The sequence below is a fragment of the Aegilops tauschii genome, chromosome 1 (assembly GCF_002575655.3).
Source record: "Aegilops tauschii subsp. strangulata cultivar AL8/78 chromosome 1, Aet v6.0, whole genome shotgun sequence".
NCBI lineage: Eukaryota > Viridiplantae > Streptophyta > Magnoliopsida > Poales > Poaceae > Aegilops > Aegilops tauschii.
The window spans coordinates 181,228,963-181,240,779 of NC_053035.3; positions in this window are offsets into that span (position 1 = coordinate 181,228,963).

Sequence of the window (11,817 nt, forward strand, 5' to 3'; positions counted from 1 at the left end):
AAACGAAGTACGCGAATTTGCAGCTATGGCGAACTTTTAATCTAAACAAAACCCAAAGTCTAAACGACGCCCTAAGGGCTGTATATATGGAGGAAGAGGGGGGAATTTCGTGGCCCTTGAGGAAGGGGTCCGAAACCAACCCTATCTCTTGTTTCCCCACACATACGGACTCTAAAAACAGCCTATACTTATGTATTTCGAAATTACATGGGCCTGGCCCAATAATAAGGTGACGCAGCACCTAGAATAGCCTCTGGACGAAAGTTATGAAGTAGCATCTTGTATATTTCGTCCAAGGCTTCATGCACGCATTATGGTGGCTTCAACGTCCTGAAATCATCACTTGTAACTCCGTTCTTGTTCCCCATGCGCATGCCATCATCTCCATGCTTGTTCTTGCTCCAATGTTCATCCTTCTCAAAGCTAGGCCCTTCATTTGTAAGCAAAACAAATGTATCCAATTTAGGCAGCATCATATTCTCATGAACATTAGAATCATTAGCAAGAAACGAAAGTACCTGGTAATTTAATTGGCGTGCGCGAGCTCTAGTAATTGGTCCAGTATGTATAGCAGCAGGGACTGTGGGTGTAATAATTGTATTGATGTCCTCATCATCCTCCCCTTCTTGAAATGAAGTCGTCCTCGACGGAAGCTCATCTTCCTCACCCAAATAAGGCTTCAAATCTGCAATATTAAAAGTGGGACTAACCCCAAAATCTGCAGGCAGCTCAAGTTTATATGCATTATCATTTATTTTCTCTAACACCTTAAAAGGACCATCAGCACGTGGCATTAGCTTTGATTTGCGCAAATCAGGAAATCTATCCTTACGCAAATGTAACCAAACAAGATCTCCAGGTGCAAACACAACATGTTTTCTACCCTTATCTCCAGCAAGTTTATATTTAGCATTCATACGCTCAATGTTTTCCTTAGTTAACTCATGCATTTTTAAGATCAATTCAGCACGTTGTTTAGCATCAAAATTAACCTTCTCCGAAGATGGAAGAGGCAACAAATCAATAGGTGCACGAGGTAGGAAACCATACACAATTTCAAAAGGGCACATCTTAGTAGTAGAATGCAATGAACGATTATAAGCAAACTCAATATGAGGCAAGCAGTCTTCCCACATTTTCTTATTATTCTTCAAAACAGCCCTAAGCATAGTAGACAATGTTCTATTGACTACTTCAGTTTGTCCATCAGTTTGGGGGTGACAAGTAGTACTAAAAAGCAGTTTAGTCCCCAACTTAGCCCATAAACATCTCCAAAAGTGGCTAAGAAATTTAGTATCACGATCTGAAACAATAGTATTTGGCACACCATGCAAGCGAATAATTTCACGAAAGAACAAATCAGCAACATTAACAGCATCATCGCTTTTATGACATGGTATAAAGTGCGCCATTTTCGAGAATCTATCCACGACAACAAATATGCTATCCCTCCCCTTCTTTGTTCGAGGTAAACCTAAAACAAAGTCCATAGATATATCCTCCCAAGGAACACTAGGTACAGGCAAAGGCATATATAAACCATGAGGATTGAGTCGTGACTTAGCTTTTTGACATGTAGTGCAGCGAGCAACAAAACGCTCAACATCCCGTCTCATCTTTGGCCAAAAGAAATGTGTAGCAAGTACGTCCTCCGTCTTCTTCACGCCAAAGTGTCCCATTAATCCTCCTCCATGCGCCTCCTGCAACAACAAAAGACGAAGAGAGCTAGCTGGAATGCATAGCTTGTTAGCACGGAACACAAATCCATCATTAACGACAAACTTGTTCCAGGTTCTTCCTTCTTTACAATTCTGCAATACATCTTTAAAATCAGCATCATGCACATATTGATCTTTGATGGTCTCCAAACCAAATATTTTGAAGTCAAGGTGTGAAAGCATAGTATAGCGACGAGACAATGCATCAGCAATAACATTTTCTTTACCCTTCTTGTGTTTAATGACATAAGGGAAAGTTTCAATGAATTCAACCCATTTAGCATGTCTACGATTCAGTTTAGCTTGACTTTTAATATGTTTCAAAGATTCATGATCAGAATGTATAACAAATTCTTTGGGCCATAAATAATGTTGCCATGTTTCTAAAGTCCGAACAAGAGCATATAGTTCTTTATCATAAGTAGAATAATTCAGACTAGGCCCACTCAATTTTTCAGAAAAGTATGCAACAGGTTTGCCATCTTGTAATAACACACCTCCTAATCCAATGCCACTAGCATCACATTCAAGCTCAAAAGTCTTATTAAAATCAGGAAGTTGGAGTAAAGGAGCATGTGTCAACTTATCTTTCAATACCGTGAAGGCTTCTTCCTGTGCGGTACCCCAAACAAAAGGCACATCCTTCTTTGTAAGCTCGTTGAGAGGTGCAGCAATGGTGCTAAAATCTCTCACAAAACGCCTATAGAAACCAGCGAGTCCAAGAAAACTCCGCACTTGTGTGACCGTTTTGGGCTGCGGCCAACTCTCAATAGCTTCAATCTTGGCTTTATCAACTTCAATTCCCTGTGGAGTAACAACATAGCCAAGAAAAGATACTCGGTCGGTGCAAAAGGTGCACTTCCCAAGGTTACCAAACAAACGTGCATCACGTAGAGCAATAAAAACAGCACGTAAATGTTCCAAATGTTCTTCCAAAGATTTGCTATAAATCAGTATATCATCAAAATAGACCACCACAAATCGTCCAATGAAAGCACGTAAAACTTCGTTCATTAGTCTCATGAAAGTACTAGGTGCATTAGTTAACCCAAAAGGCATGACTAACCACTCATATAAACCAAACTTAGTTTTAAATGCAGTTTTCCATTCATCTCCCAATTTCATACGAATTTGATGGTATCCACTACGCAAATCAACTTTGGAGAATATTGTAGAGCCACTCAATTCATCAAGCATATCATCGAGCCTAGGAATAGGATGACGATAACGAATAGTAATATTATTAATGCCTCTACAATCAACACACATACGCGACGTACCATCCTTTTTAGGCACGAGTATAATAGGAACAGCACAAGGACTAAGAGATTCGCGTATATAACCTTTGTCGAGCAGCTCCTGTACTTGACGCATAATCTCCTTCGTCTCCTCTGGATTGGTATGGTATGGTGCACGGTTGGGTAGCGATGCACCGGGAATTAAGTCAATTTGATGCTCAATCCCTCGAATAGGTGGTAATCCCGGTGGCACGTCTTGTGGGAAGACGTCAGCGAACTCCTGCAAAATGTGAGTGACAACAGGGGGCAAAGAGGAAGGCACGTCCTCGAATGAAAATAATGCCTCTTTGCACACAAAAGCATAGCAAACAGATTTGCTGAAATCTAGTTCATCAATATCAGATTTTGTGGCAAGTAAACATGCACTTTTCAATTTAATTTCAGAAACAACACTAGATGGTTTATTATTAGGTTTCATTTGTTGCTCAAATTCCTTTGCCACAATCTGATTTTCACTCTTATTTTTCTCCTGTTTTGCTTTATTAGCTCTATTAATGTCATCTTTCAAAATGGAATCAGGAGTCATAGGAAGCAAAGTAATATTTTTATCCTTATGAACAAGAGTATACTGATTGTTTCTACCATGGTGTACAGAATTTTTATCAAATTGCCATGGTCTACCTAGTAATAAGGAACATGCTTGCATGGGTACCACATCACAATCAACATAATCAGCATATGTAGAGATACTAAAATGCACACGAACAGTACGTGTTACCTTAACCTTGCCGCTGTTGTTGAACCATTGGATGTAGTAAGGATGTGGATGTGGTCTTGTGGTGAGAGATAGCTTCTCCACCATCTCCATGCTAGCCAAGTTGTTACAGCTCCCTCCATCTATGATGACGCGAACAGAACGTTCCTTCACAACTCCCTTTGTATGGAACAAATTATGCCTCTGATTTTGCTCTGCTTGTGTGACCTGCACACTCAAAACACGTTGAGCAACTAAACATTCATACCTGTCAGCGTCTTCAGGAGCCATGTATTGCGTCTCATTTTCAGAATCATCTCCACCATGTTCTTCACGTGTAATAAGAGCCAAAGTCTCCTCATCATAGTCACTAGCGGACTCATACCCACCATCCTCAGTAGCAATCATGACACGCTGAGATTTGCATTCTCTCGCAAAATGTCCTCTTCCCTTACAACGACGACAAATAATATCACTTGTGTGCCCTGTCGATGCCATGGAAGAAGAAGAGCTCTGCACAGGCCCGGCAGGTGTGCTCTTGGCAGAGAGTGGTGGTTGTGCCTGCTTTCTTGTATCACGGCTGGAGGTGGCACCTGATGGAGGTGATGGTGAAGTGGAAGTAGAAGATGCACGCGGTGTCCATGATGAAGGTCGACCTGCAGAAAAGTTAGTTCGCGCCAATGGCTGTCGATCCTGCACTTCACGTTCAGCTTTACAAGCAAGATGGAATAAACGAGTGATATTATTATAATCCTTATACTCTAGAATGGTCTGAATCTCTTTATTTAATCCACCCATAAAACGTGCAAGCATAGCTTCATTCTCCTCAACAATACCACATCTAATCATGCCAGTTTGTAATTCCTGATAATATTCTTCTACAGAATTTTTTCCTTGTCTTAAACGCTGCAATTTTTGAAGTAATTCACGTTGATAATATGGTGGAACCCAACGAGTACGCATAGCAGTTTTCAAAGCAGCCCAAGTAGCTGGAACAGGATATAATCTACAATGTTCAGACCACCAAACACATGCAAAGCTAGTGAAAGCACAAACAGCAGCAGGAACACGTCTCTCCTCAGGATATTGTAAACATGTAAATCGTTGTTCAGTTTCTAACTCCCAAGTAAGATATATATCAGGAACATATCTACCCTCAAATGGTGGAATATTCAATTTCAGTTTAGGGAGATGGTCATGATCTCGTACCTGAGGTGGTGGTGCCGGCCTACCGTTGCGAATATATACCTGAGGTCGACCTGCTGGTGGTGGTGCTGGTGGCTGCACGTAGTTCTGATTTTGATCAACCTCATCCTCATAATCGCCCGCATAATCGTCATCCTCCTCAGCCGCCGCAGGAGCAGGAGCCAAAGAAGCATCAACAGTAGGGACAGCAGCACCCGAATTTTGACCAATCTCAATTGGAACGCGCTGTGCCCGTCCCACTTGATTTGGAAGGCGGCGTTGGAGATGTGGTTGTTGTTGTTGTAGAGGTGCGACAGGTGCAGCCGGTGGTGGTTGGGGAAGACGCTTGAGCAATTCAGTAAACCTGTTATCCAGCTTTGTCTCAAACGACTTCTCCACGGCATCTATCTTCTCCATAGCCTCTTCAAATCTGTTTAGCACATCTCCCACCTGGCAACTCATCATTTGCTGAAATTTATCATGCAACCCCTTGTTCGTCATGTTCTCCCAATCAATCTCATCGGCTTGTGATCCTGCCATGGTTAGCAGCAATAGAAACACAAAAGAATATGATCCTACAGACTACTAGGAAGTGGTGGTGATGGTGGTGTGTCACAAATCCTGCAAGCGAATCTCAAATTCTTTCCAGTTCTTACCCAGCAGCAGGTGGTGATCGGCAACCGTTGTAGTCAAAACTCTCAAAGCTTGGATAGAGCGATTACCAGGGAGAGTCAACCGCACGACGTAGATGTATGTGGAGCTGGGAAGGCTTATAATATGGTAGCAAAAAGGGTTAGCAATAATCAATTCAGATATGCAAAGTTGAATAAACGCTCAACGACGGTACTGTGCTGGTCCTAGGCTAGACCGTGCTAGAGACGCGAGCCTAGAACACTAACAAAATCACGGCGCTGCACGTAAACAAGGGAAAAGCACACTCAGGAATTTTTTTTTTCGCTCTTTTTTTTTTTTTTTTGCGCTCCTCTTTTTTTTTTTTTTTGCGCTCCTCTTGTTTTTTTTTTTTTTTGCGAAAAAATCACTATAATGGCGAGTGTCTCAAAACTCTTCCCAGGTCAAACTGACAGGATGGGCACAAAATTTTTTGACTATTTTTTTTTTTCGGAAATCAGGGCAGCGACGACGAAAAAGTGCGACAAAAAATCACTATGATGGCGAGTGTCTCAAAACACTACCCGGGGCCTAAAAATAGGATAGGGAAAAAATATTTTTGGTTGCCGAAATTTTGGCCTAAAAACTGCCCGGGGGTCTCCAGACTCTTTTTTTTTTCGAGACCTACTCAGGCAAGGAAACACGAAACGGAAAATATATGGATCTCTAAAACCAACCGAATATGAAAAGAACTCGGATTGGTGGTGGATATATGGCGGTAGGATATGGCAGCGGTGGTGCTATATGGTAGCGGTAGTGGTGGATATATGTCCTCATCAGTTGCCGCAGACGACTTCGAGCGCAAGCTTGAGGAGTGCGCGGCGGCGTTCTTTTGGCCAAACTGATGAGGACATCAATACCATTGTTACACCCACAGCCCCTGCCGCTATACATACTAGACCAATTACTAGAGCTCGCGCACGCCAATTAAATTACCAGGTGCATTCGTTTCTTGGTAATGATTCTAATGTTCATGAGAATATGATGCTGCCTAAATTGGATACATTTGTTTTGCTTACAAATGAAGGGCCTAGCTTTGAGAAGGATGAACATTGGAGCAAGAACAAGCATGGAGATGATGGCATGCGCATGGGGAACAAGAACGGAGTTACAAGTGATGATTTCAGGACGTTGAAGCCACCATAATGCGTGCATGAAGCCTTGGACGAAATATACAAGATGCTACTTCATAACTTTCGTCCAGAGGCTATTCTAGGTGCTGCGTCACCTTATTATTGGGCCAGGCCCATGTAATTTCGAAATACTTGAGTATAGAATGTTTTTAGAGTCCGTATGTGTGGGGAAACAAGAGATAGGGTTGGTTTCGGACCCCTTCCCCAAGGGCCACGAAATTCCCCCCTCTTCCTACATATATACAGCCCTTAGAGCGTCGTTTAGACTTTGGATTTTCTTTAGATTAAAAGTTCGCCATAGCTGCAACTTCGCGTACTTCGTTTGTGTTCAACGACTAGACAAAGGCGTCACAGAACCCCACCTTGATCAATAAAGCTTTCATCTTATATCCGCAATATCCAGATTGCAATCTCAGTTTCTTGCTTGTTCTTCGTTTGCTCGCAGGAAACAGACCCTCGTGGTCAGGTTGATCGTGCTCCGGCGTGGTCAATAACCTCTCGGAGTTGGTTTAGCGATTGCTAAGGCGCGACGTCATCGCACGTTCGTAGTCGGATCGTCAAAGTCGACTTCCACCAAAGCGATATCCATCATCTCATCGAAAGACGGGACACCTTTGCCTCTATCAAGTGGTATCAGATTTCAGGTTGCTCGGTGAGATTTTACAGTTTTTCGTAGTTTAGATCGAGTTTGTTCTTCATACCTACAGTCCACGAAAAAGCCAAAAAAATTAGCGTTAGTTCATCCTATCCGAACCAATCTGAGCCTTTGCATAATCTTTTCTGTGTTTGCTTTGTTGAATTTGCGGTTGCATCGTCGTGTCAAGTTGCTGGTCTTAGCGTCTAGTCCTTTAGAGTTTCGAGTTCTGTTCACAGGTTGTCACGTCGCCGCTGCCATATATCACCACCGCATCATCATCATCGCTGCTGCCATATACCACCACCGCACCAACTTCATCGCCGCTGCCATATACCACCACCACATATTCACCGCCAATCCGAGTCCATCTACGCCACCACATATCCACCGCCATCACGCCAATCCGAGTACACCTGCAACATATATCCGCCACCAGTCCGAGTTCCACCAGATTCATCTCCGCCACCAGTACGAGTTCCACCAGATTCATCTTCGCCACCAGTCCTAGTCCAAGTCCAGTATTTTGTTACTCTGTTTTGGATTTCCAGATCACGCCATACTCCGAGTCGTGACAGAGAAGGACTCCCAAACTTTTGTGTTACCCGCAGTAGAAAAATAGTTCCAGTTTCAAAAAAAACTAAGTATGGAAAATTCTGGCTAGGCAGTTTTTAGACCATTTGTAGACTTTTTCAAAAACAATTTGTTGCGGAGCAAAAAAAAGAGGAAAAAAGTGCAAAAAAACAAGTGAAAAAAAATTCAGAGTGTGCTCCTCCCTTGTTTACGTGTAGCGCCGTAATTTTGTTAGTGTTCTAGGCTCGCGTCTCTGGTACGGTCTAGCCTAGGACCAGCACAGTACCGTCGTTGAGCGTTTATTCAACTTTGCATATCTGATTATTGCTGACCCTTTTTGCTACCATATTATAAGCCTTTCCAGCTCCACATACATCTACGTCGTGCGTTTGACTCTCCCTGGTAATCGCTCTATCCAAGCTTTGAGAGTTTTGACTACAACGGTTGCCGATCACCACCTGCTGCTGGGTAAGAACTGGTAAGAATTTGAGATTCGCTTGAAGGATTTGTGACACACCACCATCACCACCACTTCCTAGTAGTCTGTAGGATCATATTCTTTTGTGTTTCTATTGCTGCTAACCATGGCAGGATCACAAGCCGATGAGACTGATTGGGAGAACATGACGAACAAGGGGTTGCATGATAAATTTCAGCTAATGATGAGTGGCCAGGTGGGAGATGTGCTAAACAGATTTGAAGAGGCTATGGAGAAGATAGATGCTGTGGAGAAGTCGTTTGAGACAAAGATGGATAACAGGTTTAATGAATTGCTCAAGCGTCTTCCCCAACCACCACCGGCTGCACCTGTCGCACCTCTACAACAACAACAACCACATCTCCAACGCCGCCTTCGAAATCAAGTGGGACGAGCACAGCGCGTTCCAATTGAGACTGGTCAAAATTCGGGTGCCGCTGCACCTACTGTTGATGCTTCTTTGGCTCCTGCTACTGCGGCGGCTGAGGAGGATGACGATTATGCGGGCGATTATGAGGATGAGGTTGATCAAAATCAGAACTACGTGCAGCCACCAGCACCACCACCAGCAGGTCGACCTCAGGTATATATTCGCAACGGTAGGCCGGCACCACCACCTCAGGTACGAGATCATGACCATCTCCCTAAACTGAAATTGAATATTCCACCATTTGAGGGTAGATATGTTCCTGATATATATCTTCCTTGGGAGTTAGAAACTGAACAACGATTTACATGTTTACAATATCCTGAGGAGAGACGTGTTCCTGCTGCTGTTTGTGCTTTCACTAGCTTTGCATGTATTTGGTGGTCTGAACATTGTAGATTATATCCTGTTCCAGCTACTTGGGCTCCTTTGAAAACTGCTATGCATACTCGTTGGGTTCCACCATATTATCAACGTGAATTTCTTCAAAAATTGCAGCGCTTAAGACAAGGGAATAATTCTGTAGAAGAATATTATCAGGAATTACAAACTGGCATGATTAGATGTGGTATTGTTGAGGAGAATGAAGCTATGCTTGCACGTTTTATGGGTGGATTAAATAAAGAGATTCAGACCATTCTAGAGTATAAGGATTATAATAATATCACTCGTTTATTCCATCTTGCTTGTAAAGCTGAACGTGAAGTGCAGGATCGACACCATTGGCGCGAACTAACATTTCTGCAGGTCGACCTTCATCATGGACACCGCGTGCATCTTCTACTTCCACTACACCAGCACCTCGATCAGGTTCCACCTCCAGCCGTGATACAAGAAAGCAGGCACAACCACCACTATCTGCCAAGAGCGCACCTGCCGGGCCTGCACAGAGCTCTTCTTCTTCCATGGCATCGACAGGGCACACAAGTGATATTATTTGTCGTCGTTGTAAGGGAAGAGGATATTATGCGAGAGAATGCAAATCTCAGCGTGTAATGATTGCTACTGAGGATGGTGGGTATGAGTCCGCTAGTGACTATGATGAGGAGACTTTGGCTCTTATTACACGTGAAGAACATGGTGGAGATGATTCTGAAAATGAGACGCAATACATGGCTCCTGAAGACGCTGACAGGTATGAATGTTTAGTTGCTCAACGTGTTTTGAGTGTGCAGGTCACACAAGCAGAGCAAAATCAGAGGCATAATTTGTTCCATACAAAGGGAGTTGTGAAGGAACGTTCTGTTCGCGTCATCATAGATGGAGGGAGCTGTAACAACTTGGCTAGCATGGAGATGGTGGAGAAGCTATCTCTCACTACAAGACCACATCCACATCCTTACTACATCCAATGGTTCAACAACAGCGGCAAGGTTAAGGTAACACGTACTGTTCGTGTGCATTTTAGTATCTCTACATATGCTGATTATGTTGATTGTGATGTGGTACCCATGCAAGCATGTTCCTTATTACTTGGTAGACCATGGCAATTTGATAAAAATTATGTACACCATGGTAGAAACAATAAGTATACTCTTGTTCATAAGGATAAAAATATTACTTTGCTTCCTATGACTCCTGATTCCATTTTGAAAGATGACATTAATAGAGCTAATAAAGCAAAACAGGAGAAAAATAAGAGTGAAAATCAGATTGTGGCAAAAGAATTTGAGCAACAAATGAAACCTAATAATAAACCATCTAGTGTTGTTTCTGAAATTAAATTGAAAAGTGAATGTTTACTTGCCACAAAATCTGATATTGATGAGCTATATTTCAGCAAATCTGTTTGCTATGCTTTTGTGTGCAAAGAGGCATTATTTTCATTCGAGGACGTGCCTTCCTCTTTGCCCCCTACTGTCTATAACATTTTGCAGGAGTTCGCTGACGTCTTCCCACAAGACGTGCCACCGGGATTACCACCTATTCGAGGGATTGAGCATCAAATTGACTTAATTCCCGGTGCATCGCTACCCAAACGTGCACCATACCGTACCAATCCAGAGGAGACGAAGGAGATTATGCGTCAAGTACAGGAGCTGCTCGACAAAGGTTATATACGCGAATCTCTTAGTCCTTGTGCTGTTCCTATTATACTAGTGCCTAAAAAGGATGGTACGTCGCGTATGTGTGTTGATTGTAGAGGCATTAATAATATTACTATTCATTATCGTCATCCTATTCCTAGGCTAGATGATATGCTTGATGAATTGAGTGGCTCTACAATATTCTCCAAAGTTGATTTGCGTAGTGGATACCATCAAATTCGTATGAAATTGGGAGATGAATGGAAAACTACATTTAAAACTAAGTTTGGTTTATATCAGTGGTTAGTCATGCCTTTTGGGTTAACTAATCCACCTAGTACTTTCATGAGACTAATGAACAAAGTTTTACGTGCTTTCATTGGACGATTTGTGGTAGTCTATTTTGATGATATAGTGATTTATAGCAAATCTTTGGAAGAACAATTGGAACATTTACGTGCTGTTTTTATTGCTCTACGTGATGCACGTTTGTTTGGTAACCTTGGGAAGTGCACCTTTTGCACCGACCGAGTATCTTTTCTTGGCTATGTTGTTACTCCACAGGGAATTGAAGTTGATAAAGCTAAGATTGAAGCTATTGAGAGTTGGCCGCAGCCCAAAACGGTCACACAAGTGCGGAGTTTTCTTGGACTCGCTGGTTTCTATAGGCGTTTTGTGAGAGATTTTAGCACCATTGCTGCACCTCTCAACGAGCTTACAAAGAAGGATGTGCCTTTTGTTTGGGGTACCGCACAGGAAGAAGCCTTCACGGTATTGAAAGATAAGTTGACACATGCTCCTTTACTCCAACTTCCTGATTTTAATAAGACTTTTGAGCTTGAATGTGATACTAGTGGAATTGGATTAGGAGGTGTGTTATTACAAGATGGTAAACCTATTGCATACTTTTCTGAAAAATTGAGTGGGCCTAGTATTAATTATTCTACTTATGATAAAGAACTATATGCTCTTGTTCGGACT